This window comes from Eurosta solidaginis, chromosome 4, assembly GCF_040869045.1.
Source record: "Eurosta solidaginis isolate ZX-2024a chromosome 4, ASM4086904v1, whole genome shotgun sequence".
NCBI lineage: Eukaryota > Metazoa > Arthropoda > Insecta > Diptera > Tephritidae > Eurosta > Eurosta solidaginis.
This window is the reverse complement of record NC_090322.1, coordinates 50432338-50443842: the sequence shown is the minus strand read 5'-3', so window position 1 is coordinate 50443842 and position 11505 is coordinate 50432338.

Sequence of the window (11505 nt, the reverse complement as noted above, 5' to 3'; positions counted from 1 at the left end):
CCAACTAATCACAAAACACCCTCGCCGGCTGTGCGCGTAAACAGGTAAATGCCCAGAAACTAGGAAGGAGTCGATAGCGCAAAATGCCGAAACCGTTCATTCCGACAAATCTCGTTCCTACGCGTCTATTTTTGGGTGGTAATAAACCTTACACCGGTTGTGTTGTGTTGACACAAGATCCAGTTGAATGTAGGTCGGTGTTCACAGTCACACCTAGTGAGATAAACCCCTTCCTCTACGTTTACGAAGAAAACTACCACCTGCGGAAAAGCGCCCGACACCACCTCCGCCTCCAGGGCCAGCAGTACGCTACCGCGTAATACAACTAACGTCAAAATGGCCAAGTCATCCGGCTCGTAAAGGCCAGCACGAAGCTTTATCGCCACCCGGGTCATTCGGTTACCTCGGACCAAAGCGCCAACCACCACAAACGGCGCCTACTATTACCACGGGCATCACCATCGGTAGTACCTCCCCCAACACCTTCATTAGCGCAAGCCACGGGCGCAACAACCACCAGACGTACCGCCACCACCAGTTGCAACGCACGTAGCGGGGCCGCGACCATAGGCCTGCGGCCACTAATGTTAACACCAACAGCAGGCGGTACCACCGACAACAATACTAGCCGCAACCTTATCAGCTACGACCATACCGGCTACAACAATACTAGCCGCAACCTTATCAGCCACGACCATTCAGGCTACAACGATACCAGCGTAACAATACCAGCTACAAAAACAACCGCAGGGCAGCGAAACTAGGCCTGCGGCCATCCCGATTACGACAACGAATATCAGCGGTTAAGGCGGTGAGTTCGTTCCGATACTGACTAAATATACGTATTTGTAGCTTCAACCTTGTTCTTTCATTTTTTTTATGACTCTGCAACAACATATAGTATTAATATACAAACATATTCAAATTTAAGGCTACAACCCTAGTATAGAATCTTAACATGTAATACATACATACATGCATATACCTAAGTTAAAGAGAGCAAGCAGCATCCACTTGTAGTAAAGTTAAAAAAGTAGACGTAACGTAAAGTTAAGTAGATAGGTTTACTTAACTTAGAAGAAAAAAAAAAAATAAAACAATACCAGCACTGACTGGTAAATGCAAAACCTGAACATGTAAAACGATTTCATTAATTTTACCATAAATTTAAAAGTTCACGTTTTACCTGAACATGTAAACGATTTCGTTAATTTTTCTATGAATTTAAAAGTACCCGTTTTACCTGAACATGTAAAACGATTCCGTTAATTTTCCTATAAATTTAAAAGTTATGTTTTACTTGAATATGTGAAACAATTTCTTCGAGGAGTATGATTTACCCCAAATTTAATCTTAATTGCGTTTATAACAAATTTTCTTAGTACATATTACATATTAGTGTCATTATACTATGCGTTATACCGAATTGTTATTTTGTTAAACTCAAAAATAAGTTCTACTACAACAACATATTAATTTTGTAAGGGGGCCCCAATTATCGGAATTTGTATCCAAACTGTATAGCCCTAGAATAGGTTTGTGAATGAAACGAAAACGGGCATTTAACCAAATTTTTACTTTGTATGTAATATATCTACTATTCATAAGCACATTTATTTACAATTTTTTTTTTCACACCAAGCGCTTATAACCCTTGTCAAGAAAAAAGGGGGTGACATAAATATAGGTATAGCTTTAAATATTTCTTTTATAGCATACATACGTTAGTAAAAATGAAATTTGAATAAACTTGTAAATAATATGGGAATGCTGGCGTCGCCATTTATTTAGAAGGCACGTAGGGTTACCAGGTAAGGGGCCACCGAAAATTAGGTGCGTAGGTGGCCATGGATTTGAGGGTGGGTACAAGCACCGGGCGTCGCAACAACACCCGCGGCGCCCCCTAGTTATATTCTTCCCTTTTTGTTTATACCCTTTTGTATTTATTTTTAGTATTTTTTTTTTTATTTTCAGAGTTAGTAACCGGCCATGTCCGGTTCGGTAAATTTTTTTTGCGTTAGATTTTTTTGAGTTTTTTTTGAATTTGAATTTTTTTTGAATGTTAACGGTCTGTCCGTGATATCCGGTTCGGCCGGATGTTGTTTTATTTTGAATTATAAGCGTTTTGAGTCGTCTCTGCGCTTTTTGACAGCTAGTTTTGATAGGCATGATAGGAACTTTTTTCTGATTATGGCGCAGGAACAGTAAGGTTGGCAAGGACCCGCCCCAGCCGACAATGACTAACCACTGTGCACCACCACATCATGCCGACCGCCTTCCTTACTGCTTCCACCAAAGATGCGTATCCATAACAGATGGCGCCCAACGTGGCGCCTGAGGCGCTGGTCGCGGGGGTCAGTCGGGTCAACCTGGGAAGTTGACCATCACACCAGTCCGAGTGAGCAGCCGCAGGAGCTGCCACCTACGTTGCGGTGGGATGGTAGGACGGATCAGGTTGTCCGGGCTGGTCATCGGGGGCAGTGGCCGAAGGAGCCACGGACTACACGTCAAGTCCTTCGGATTTTTGTATTCACCCGATGAGGCAGTGCTGCACGCACTTTATTTTTTTTTTGTAAGTGGGTTTTTTTTTTGTTGCCGGAATGTTGTCCGTAGTCGGCGTTGGTAAATTTTGTCCGCTAATTGGGTTTTTTTTGTAACGTCTAATTTTTATAACTTTTTACCTGCCGAATTCGTGTTGTCTTGTGTGAGTGAGTGGGTGAATTGTAAGGACCCCAGCTCATCCCACGTTGTGATGGGTTGAGCTGAGATTCAAAGTGGCACTCCTTCCTGTCCCACCAGACTGGGGGAGCGGTTCCGAAACCGCACAACCCATTGCGGCGGAGGCAGGAGGGGTGTCCAGTAAGAATGGACGGGAGGCCTCAACACCCCCAACCAGTCCCAGGGGCAAGCCCCTGGAGACTGCCCCTGCGTTGCGGCTTGGCGTGTTGAGACCAACCCGTGTGTGCCTGGAGTGACCCTAGTGGCCCCAACCAGTCTCGGAGGGGGGCCTTAAGACCCCCTCGGATTGCGGTTGCTGCCTTACGTGGCAAAAGTTTTTTTTTTAATCTACGATTTGACCTTTTTTTTGAATATGTCGCGCGACCAGTCTTTTGGGCAACCGGGCCGGAATACTCCGTTCGGGAGTGCGGGGAAACCAGAACCGGGGCGATAATAATAGAGCGGCTTTCTCCAAGGCCAGGCGTACCTTGGTGGTGCACACCCCAGAAGGGGGACAATACGGAGATCCCACGGTAATGAACGTGGGCTCGGACCTGAATGACCCTCGCGATAAAATGGACAGACCTGTAAGCGCCAGTAACCTTAATGCGCCCTTATTAAACACGCATGATATTTCGGAGCTAATGACCAATGTGTCGACCTATGCCCCGGATGGAGCTGGTGCCTTACCATTACACCAAGGAGTTGGAAACTCTAGAGAAGCTGCAGGGGATCGGGCGAATACCCTAGGAATGCAGGACGAAGCTACTCGTGGAGGCTCGTGGGTGGACGTGCTACACCAGCTGTTCCAGGCTTCGCAGGAGGAAATGCGGAGAGAGATGGGGTCAATCAGAACCAACATGGACCAGCTCAACGCCGCTCTCGAATCCGCGCAGCAATCAATTCACTTTGAAAACTGACCACGAGATCATGATGGAGATTTCCATGCGAAAGCAAAAAGCAAGTGAGTGCTATGACGTGTTCCACACGGACATAATTTCCTTGAACGCGCACTTAAGAGAACCCATGTCGGAGCTTCTACTGATTGACATAATAAAAAGAAACGTCGACAGTAGCCTTAAGCTGATGCTTTTTAACGCAGATGTAAGGACCCTTCATGATCTACGCGATGTAGCACGCAGAGGTGAACAAGTGCTGAAAGAAAGCTAGCTGTTAGGAGCCACTTACCCAGGACGGCATGTAAACGAAGCACGCGTGACAGCCCCGAACATAAGGATGGAAGGCGAGGACGGCGAAATGGATCCACAGATAGAGGCGCTGGAATATCGACGCAACAGGAGGCCAGACTATTCGGGAATCCAATGCTGGAATTGCCAGGCAATGGGCCACTCCTACATATACTGCGAGGAACCCATTAAAAATCCTTTTTGTTTTAAATGTGGGTATAAGGGTGTATTTACTCCTAAATGCCCTAGGGACCATCGCAGGCAGGGAAACCAGTACCCGAGCGAGAAGGCGGGGGAACCTCGTTCGGCTTCATAGCTCCCACACCAGCCGGTGCTCGAGGTTTCGTCCCGTGCACCGAACCAGAGGGTGATGAGCTTCCGATGTGCAGTAGTACCCTGGCAAAGGAACACCCAAACGTGATAATCACCTACCCTGACAGTACGGACAATTCGAATAGTTCTGAATCCGAGAGTCAAACGTCCTCATCAGCGATGGGAGAGCCGACCAGAATTCTGCAACGCCAGCATAGGGATGTCGCTTGCCAAACTTAGAAGAAAGGGAACATAGGTATAAACAAATAAGACATACCATCTTCGAACAATACCCGGTGTCGGACAATATTTTGAAGTGTAGGAAGAGATACCACAGGAGAGTACAGGAGCGAAGACTGCTGCAAGCCACCACGTTAACGCTTACAGAGGATGAAAGGCCTCTCGTAAAGGCCAAAATTAAAGATAGTTTTCTTGTAGGGCTGTTGGACTCGAGAGCCAACGTCTCCATCTTATGGAAAAATGGATTAGAATTCCTAGAGGATAACGGCTTCGAATATCAGCCCTTACATGCGTTCGTATATACCGCGGGCGGCAACAAGCAAAAAATTTTAGGCTCAGTATCCCTACCAGTCACCTTCAAAAATATCACAAAGGTTATTCGTTTTTACCTTGTTCCCTCATTGCTCCAAGAAGCGTATTTCGGGGTAGATTTTTGGAGAGCATTTGCGTTAGCTCCCGAAATATTCCCAAGCGTAGAGTGCATAGAGATTAGACTTGAAAAGGAAGAGGAACCTAACCTCCATGAATTGTCACCAGACCGGAAATTAGAATTGCAAAAGGTCATCGAGACGTTTCCTTCGTACGAGAAGTTAGGCCTAGGGCAAACTAAATTAGTGTAGCATCACATTGACACCGGTGATGCCGTTCCCATAAAAAGCAAACATTTCCCTCTTTCGCCACCGAGGCAAGCCGAAGCTTTTAGCGAACTAGACAGGTTACTCGAGTTAGGAGTTATAGAAAAATCAAACTCCCCGTGGTGTAGTCCTGTAGTACTGGTCCGGAAACCAGGTAAAGTTAGGCTGTGCATAGATTCTAGGAAGGTCAACGCGGTGACTAAGAAAGACTCGTACCCCCTGCCCCATATCAACGGGTTATTGAGCAGACTGAAGGACATGCATTTTATTAGTGGCATTGATCTGAAGGACGCGTTCTTCCAGATCAAATTGACAGAGTCCTCCAAGGAAAAAACAGCATTCGCAGTTCCGGGGAGGCCTCTGTACCACTTCAAAGTAATGCCATTTGGTCTGTGCAATGGACCGCAGACTATGAGTAGGCTGATGGACAAGGCAATCCCTTCGCGTTTGCGAGAGAACGTCTTTGTCTATCTGGACGACCTGATGGTATGCAGCACTAATTTTGAAGACCACCTGAAATTGCGGAAGTGGCCCAAGTGGCCCAATGTTTGAGAGACGCAGGGCTGACAATAAACGTGAAGAAAAGTAAATTTTGTCAGAAGAAAATACGCTACTTGGGGTACTTGATAGGCAGCGGGTGTCTGAAAGTGGATCCGGGAAAAATAGAAGCAATGCAAAACTTCCCGATCCCTAAATCCCCTCGGCAAGTGCGTAGGTTTGTCGGCATGGCGAATTGGTACAGGGCGTTTATTACCAATTTTGCTGACTTGGCAGGTCCCTTGACCGACTGTCTCCGTAAGTCATCAGGCCCGTTCAAGCTTACCCCTGAAGCTATAGAGGCCTTCGAAAAGCTAAAAGTAGCTTTGAGTTCCGCCCCTGTCTTGACCCAACCAGACTTTTCAAAGGAATTTGTAATACAATGCGACGCTTCCAAAATAGGTGTTGGCGGAGTGTTGTTCCAGGTCGATGACGAGGGCGCTGAACATCCGATCGCGTTTGTATCGAAAAACTGAATAATGCTCAACGCAATTACACGGTAACCGAGCTGGAATGTCTCGCCGCCATAATCAGTGTAAAGCGTTTCCGACCCTATGTTGAGGGATTACCGTTTCGTATCATCACGGACCACTCCAGTCTCAAGTGGTTAATGACACAAAGGGACTTGAGCGGGAGGTTGGCGAGGTGGTCGCTCTCACTGCAAAGATACGACTTTAAAATGGAACATCGTAAGGGCACCCTGAATGTAGTACCAGATGCGCTGTCGCGGTTTGATGCCGATGAGTTGTCTTTCACTACCACACCCGGGGAAATAGATTTAGTCTCTCCCGAATTTAGCAGCAACGAATATTTAGACTTAATTCGGACCGTCACCGAAAATGAGGAATCGCTTCCGGATTTACGAGTGGTGGACGGGGTAATTTTCAAATGAGTTAAATTTCGTAAGGGAGTGGAAGGGGAAGAAGACTCGCTGTGACGATTATGGTTGCCGAAAGTGTTGACTGAGGAAGCAGTGAGATTAGCACATGACGCTAACCGGAGTTACCATGGCGGGTGGCAGAAAACCTTAGAACGTGTTAGGCAGAAGTACTTCTGGCCGCAGCAGGCTAAGGACGTCAGGGACTACGTCCAGCGTTGTGACACCTGCAAGGCTGTAAAACCTACTAATCAGCAGCCGAGACCGCCTATAGAAAATACCTTTGTATCCGAGAGGCCATTTCAGCGATTATATTGCGATTTCCTAGGACCGTATCCGAGATCTAAGCGGCGAAATCAATTTCTTTTCATAGTACTAGACCATTTCTCAAAATACGTTTGGCTAAAGCCCATGCAGAGAGCCACCACTGTAAACGTTATAAATTACTTCGCTTCAGAAATTTTTCCGGCTGTAGGGGTCCCTGAGGTTATTCACAGTGACAATGGTAAACAGTTTATCTCGAAGGAAATGAACCAAATTTTTGCAAATTATGGGGTGACGCACGTGAGGCCGGGTTATATTCTCCCCAAGCAAACGCATCCGAGCGCGTTAATAGAGAAATTGTTTCGAAGATTAGGATTTTCCGAGATTTTATCAGTTTTGAGAAGTGATTTTCATACGGCGATTCAGTGTTCTCCATACTTTGCATTATATGGCCAAAATATGGTCCAACATGCCTCAACGTACAACATTTTAGGGAAACTCGGCAGCCTTCGGGAAGACTAGGTTACGGTAGTAAGCCGAGCTGACAAGTTGACTAATATTCGTGAGCAGATCCGTAGAAATTTAGATCAGGCCAAGGATAGGGGAGTAACCACCTATAACAAGCGCTCTAGATAAGTCAACTATAAGTAAGGTCAGGAAGTTTTTCGGAGAAACTTTGCCTTAAGTAACTTCAAACAGGGCATTAAATCTAAATTCCTACCAAAATACCTGAAGTGTCGTGTGCTTCGAAAAATAGGCAATGCACTGTATGATCTCGAAGACCTTAACGGGAAATTGATAGGTCGCTTTCACGCTTCGGACATTTTTCCGCAATGAACCAGAAAGAACGTTTCTTTGCCAAATTACAATTTGACTTTTTTTTATATACCTACCAATTGGACCTTTTTTTTTTGTCTGGGCATTTTGGTGGTCAGGGACATCTCGCCCAGTATCCTCCCCGAGCACTGACCTCATAGGATGTTCACACGCGTACTCACCGAGGACCGTGAACCCCTGGCAGTCCACGCTTAGGTCGGACTAGCCTTTCGGAGTTTGGACGAGTTCTCCAGATCAAAATGTCGACACCTTTTTTTTGTTTTGCCTTCCTGTGGGAGCAATACCCACTAGAAATCATCTTTCGGAGTTTTGACGAGTTCTCCATAACAAATGTCTAATTGCCGCAAAGCCCTTTTAAACTAGGAAACAGAATTAATTCCAAACTTGACTTAGTTTTTTTTTGACGGACCTATGTTGCCCGGCTAGCTTCGTAGCAGGACTTTGAGACTCTTATCTCAGGGGTGAGTCGTGCCCCACGATGATTGTCGTCGGAGATCCCTGGAAGTGGCTTCCACAGATGATCCGGTTTCCTGTTCGCTTCATCGTCAGGTCTTCAAAGCGAAGCAGGTTTGTTACGGTCTGCTGCTACGGTCTACGGCTACGATCCACTTGGGAGCGTATTCGCGCGAACACACCTAGTGATGGGGCGAAAGTTGCGATAAAAAGTATCGAAAAACAGACGGACCATCACTAGCGAAAGTTGCCATGAGTTTCCGGCAAGAAAAAAAGGAGGAAGGGACCCAACTTCAACAGCAAAGGCGTCAAGCTCAGTTAATATACTGCTTCAGTAACTTTATTGCTCACTTCAACTGCGCCTCCCCAACGATATCCAACTAATCACAAAACACCCTCGCCGGCTGTGCGCGTAAACAGGTAAATGCCCAGAAACTAGGAAGGAGTCGATAGCGCAAAGTGCCGAAACCGTTCATTCCGACAAATCTCGTTTCTACGCGTCTATTTTTGGGTGGTAATAAACCTTACACCGGTTGTGTTGTGTTGACACAAGATCCAGTTGAATGTAGGTCGGTGTTCACAGTCACACCTAGTGAGATAAACCCCTTCCTCTACGTTTACGAAGAAAACTACCACCTGCGGAAAAGCGTCCGACACCACCTCCGCCTCCAGGGCCAGCAGTACGCTGCCGCGTAATACAACTAACGTCAAAATGGCCAAGTCATCCGGCTCGTAAAGGCCAGCACAAAGCTTTATCGCCACCCGGGTCATTCGGTTACCTCGGACCAAAGCGCCAACCACCACAAACGGCGCCTACTATTACCACGGGCATCACCATCGGTAGTACCTCCCCCAACACCTTCATTAGCGCAAGCCACGGGCGCAACAACCACCAGACGTACCGCCACCACCAGTTGCAACGCACGTAGCGGGGCCGCGACCATAGGCCTGCGGCCACTAATGTTAACACCAACAGCAGGCGGTACCACCGACAACAATACTAGCCGCAACCTTATCAGCTACGACCATACCGGCTACAACAATACTAGCCGCAACATTATCAGCTACGATCATACCGGCTACAACAATACTAGCCGCAACCTTATCAGCTACGACCATACCGGCTACAACAATACTAGCCGCAACCTTTTCAGCCACGACCATTCAGGCTACAACGATACCAGCGTAACAATACCAGCTACAACAACAACCGCAGGGCAGCGAAACTAGGCCTGCGGCCATCCCGATTACGACAACGAATATCAGCGGTTAAGGCGGTGAGTTCGTTCCGATACTGACTAAATATACGTATTTGTAGCTTCAACCTTGTTCTTTCATTTTTTTTATGACTCTGCAACAACATATAGTATTAATATACAAACATATTCAAATTTAAGGCTACAACCCTAGTATAGAATCTTAACATGTAATACATACATACATGCATATACCTAAGTTAAAGAGATCAAGCAGCATCCACTTGTAGTAAAGTTAAAAAAGTAGACGTAACGTAAAGTTAAGTAGATAGGTTTACTTAACTTAGAAGCAAAAAAACAAAAAACAAACAAAACAATACCAGCACTGACTGGTAAATGCAAAACAGTTTACGTTTTACCTGAACATGTAAACCGATTTCATTAATTTTACCATAAATTTAAAAGTTCACGTTTTACCTGAACATGTAAACGATTTCGTTAATTTTTCTATGAATTTAAAAGTACCCGTTTTACCTGAACATGTAAAACGATTCCGTTAATTTTCCTATAAATTTAAAAGTTATGTTTTACTTGAATATGTGAAACAATTTCTTCGAGGAGTATGATTTACCCCAAATTTAATCTTAATTGCGTTTATAACAAATTTTCTTAGTACATATTACATATTAGTGTCATTATACTACGCGTTATACCGAATTGATATTCTGTTAAACTCAAAAATAAGTTCTACTACAACAACATATTAATTTTGTAAGGGGGGAATTTGTATCCAAACTGTATAGCCCTAGAATAGGTTTGTGAATGAAACGAAAACGGGCATTTAACCAAATTTCTACTTTGTATGTAATATATCTACTATTCATAAGCACATTTATTTACATTTTTTTTTTCACACCTAGCGCTTATAACCCTTGTCAAGAAAAAAGGGGGTGACATAAATATAGGTATAGCTTTAAATATTTCTTTTATAGCATACATACGTTAGTAAAAATGAAATTTTAATAAACTTGTAAATAATATGGGAATGCTGGCGTCGCCATTTATTTAGAAGACACGTAGGGTTACCAGGTAAGGGGCCACCGAAAATTAGGTGCGTCGGTGGCCATGGATTTGAGGGTGGGTACAAGCACCGGGCGTCGCAACAACACCCGCGGCGCCTCCCTAGTTATATTCGGCCCTTTTTGTTTATACCCTTTTGTATTTATTTTTAGTATTTTTTTTTTTTTTTGATTTTCAGAGTTAGTAACCGGCCATGTCCGGTTCGGTAAATTTTTTTTTGCGTTAGATTTTTTTGAGTTTTTTTTGAGTTTGAATTTTTTTTGAGTGTTAACGGTCTGTCCGTGATATCCGGTTCGGCCGGATGTTGTTTTATTTTGATTTATAAGCGTTTTGAGTCGTCTCTGCGCTTTTTGACAGCTAGTTTTGATAGGCATGTTAGGAAATTTTTTCTGATTATGGCGCAGGAACAGTAAGGTTGGCAAGGACCCGCCCCAGCCGACAATGACTAGCCACTGTGCACCACCACATCATGCCGACCGCCTTCCTTACTGCTTCCACCAAAGATGCGTATCCATAACAACTGCTAAAACAAATCCAAAACTATCGGGAGAGGTGTCAAAAGACGTGCTTTGGACAAAGGATCACGAATCCGAAAGCGGAAATTGGAAATTTTATTACTTTTCAGAGATACTTGCAAACAAAATTTAAAATTTTCATGTGGTTGTTGTAATATAGATTTGGTCTCCAAACCGGTGTTGGACCCACCCAGGGTAATTTTTTATAAGCGTGGCCGAAGGCCACCAATGCAGACAGGTTTTCCGCGCAAAAATACTATGGATCCCACCTCCGATTTCGGAGCCCTTCGTGGCCATTTTTCGGATTTTTGGAAATACCTTTTGACAGAAATAAAATTTGGAATTTCCGCTTTCGGATTCGTGTTCCTGGGATCAAAACGTTTTGACACCTCTCCCGATATTTTTGGACGAGTTTTAGCAGTTGTGAGCAAAAATAATAATTACCGAAAAAATAAATTAATACCGCATTTACTTACCTTTTGTTAAAATAGGTAAAAACTTGCATAATAAAAGCAGTCAGTATATGGAGTTTATTTATTTTTGGCATTCATTTGTGCTTTTCTCATTTTTTAGGTTTCGTTAAGCTGTGCTGCCACCTTTCTACTATTAAAACGAAATTTAAATATCATTTATTTCGAGTCGTTAAAACTAAGT